The sequence below is a fragment of the Silene latifolia genome, chromosome 8 (genome assembly GCF_048544455.1).
Source record: "Silene latifolia isolate original U9 population chromosome 8, ASM4854445v1, whole genome shotgun sequence".
Classification (NCBI taxonomy): Eukaryota; Viridiplantae; Streptophyta; class Magnoliopsida; order Caryophyllales; family Caryophyllaceae; genus Silene; species Silene latifolia.
Window position 1 is genome coordinate 34,542,387 of NC_133533.1, and position 2,279 is coordinate 34,544,665.

The 2,279-nt window shown below is 40.7% G+C and overlaps 1 non-coding gene across 1 annotated transcript; it reads left to right on the forward strand.

The window, feature by feature from the left end:
• Positions 1-827: 827 nt before the first annotated feature.
• On the forward strand, positions 828-934 carry LOC141597730 (small nucleolar RNA R71). Its single transcript, XR_012522950.1, has one exon. It is a non-coding gene; the product is annotated as a small nucleolar RNA R71 (small nucleolar RNA).
• The last annotated feature ends 1,345 nt before the right edge of the window (positions 935-2,279 follow it).

Genomic DNA, 2,279 nt, shown 5'->3' on the forward strand with positions numbered 1-2,279 from the left:
CACCTTGAGGTGGTAATTGACCCATTTTCCTTGAAGAGCTAGATGAGGCTAGTTGAGCCATTTGTTGCTCCAACATCTTGATTGTGGCATTGTGAGATTGATCACTCTTTTGGATTTGAGCCAATAATTCTCTTTGCATTTGAACCATCATAGCCTCATGTTTACCTCCTCCTTGGTTATTTTGTTGGCCATTTTGTGGTGGGGCTTGATTTTGTTGGTAATTTTGTTGAGGTGGTCTTTGTTGGTTTTGATAACCCGGTGGGGGATTATACTTTTTGTTGTTGAGGGACATAGGCATTTTGTTGTGGTGGGGGTTGAGGTTGAGGATTAAGCACATTATTACTTCTATAAGACATATTCGGGTGGAATCTTGAATTCGGGTTATATGTATTTGAAAATGTACCCGGTGGATAAGAACTTTGTCTTAAAGCTTGAAAAGCATTTACCTCCTCAATAGTAGCTTGGAAATGAGCGGTGTGACGACCCGCACCTCCGCAACCGTCACAAACAATGATTTGACTCGTAGAGGACACGGCATTGAGTTGTTGAAGGAAATCTCTAGCATCTCGTTCTGCCAATTGTTGTTGGAGTAAGGCAATTTGAGCTAACAAGACGGGATTGTCGGAGGATTCTTCTTTACCTTTGAGTGGCACACTTCGGGAATTGACATATTGTGCGTCATGGATAACCATAGATTCGATCGTGGCATGAGCAATATCGATGTCAATTTGATCAAACCGCCCATTGTTGGCGGAATCAAGAATCCTTCGGGACTCGGCACAACATTGCATCCATTGTAGAATGTTATAGCTAGGAACCAATCGTCCAACCAATGATGTGGACATTGTCTTTGCAAATCTTTGTGCCTCTCCCAAGCCTCATATAAGCTCTCAAGAGCTTGTTGACGGAATCCGGTGATTTGGCTCCTCAAAGTTTGAGTTTTCTTCGGTGGAAAAAACTTTTGATAGAACGCAGAGCCAATGTCTCCCAATTTGTGATTCCCAAAGCGGTGCAGTCAAGGCTATTGCTCTAAAGTTTTGCCTTGTCCTTCAAAGAGAAAGGGAAAAGTATTTCCCTTATTTGGGTTTGAGTGACGCCCGTTTGTCGGATCATGGAGCAATAATCGCATAAATTTTACACATGCAAATTGGGATCCTCCAAAGGACTTCCCCCAAATTGCTTTCTCTCCACAAGGCTAATGAAAGCCGGTTTGATCTCGAAGTCCGGCGCGGTAATTTGAGTAGTGTAATACCGGCCGGGAGCATGGCCGCAGTGGGCTTTGAGTGATCGGAAAGTTTCACCATCTTTTTAGTTGAAGATGGTGGTGGTGGAGATGATGAACTTGAAACCTCCTCTTCTTCAAGAGCTTTTAGATCGTCTAGGTAAGACTTTCTAGCACTTTCAACTTGTACGGGAGAAGCGGCTTCTTTCACTTCTTTCCAAAAACGTCGTCTTCTCCTAAAGGTTTTCTCGAGCTCGGAATCCGGTGAAAGCAAATCTCCACTACGAGAAGACTTGGGCATAAGATAAAAATTTATAGAAAATGATAAGTAACGGTCTCAAGGAACAAGTGTTCCTTAAGACAAAAGAAAACAAGATAAAAATCGACAAATCAATACGCAGTAAAACCGTGCTTCCCGGTAACGGCGCCAAAATTTGATAGGCTATCGTACACCTATGCAAAGAGAATTACCCTAGACACAAATTAATGTAGTATTAGGGGTCGAACACAAGGAGACGGGAATTGCGTTTATGAAATGCTATGGAAAGATTCTTATCAAGGTCGATTACGTTTGGTTTGGTTTGTTGGTTGGTTTAGTGATTAGCAATTATAAAGATGTAAACTATATGATAAAAGGAGTCTAGTGGAGTCGGGTCGCACATGTAAAGGTAAATATATGTTCATGCTAAGCTCGGTAATATTAAGATTGTCAATTATTTAGGCTTAGAGACACCCACCTTACGATATTAGTGTCAACCATAGACCGGGTCCTAGAGAAACTCTCGTTTATGACTAGGTCGTCCTACTACACATGCTTAGTCTAATTCGATTCCGTACCTCTCGACTCATAGAATGAATTAACAAACTTAATCTACGATTACGACCAATAACCAAAAATTAAACGTTGAGGTACAAACATGTGATAGAAACAATTAGACAATATTATATCAACCTAATTTATCATTTTACATATTTGATTTTGCATGGCTTCTCTAGCCCCTAGACTAAGGGAATTTAGCTACTCATATTAATTTGTAAATTATAAACTATGTTGAAT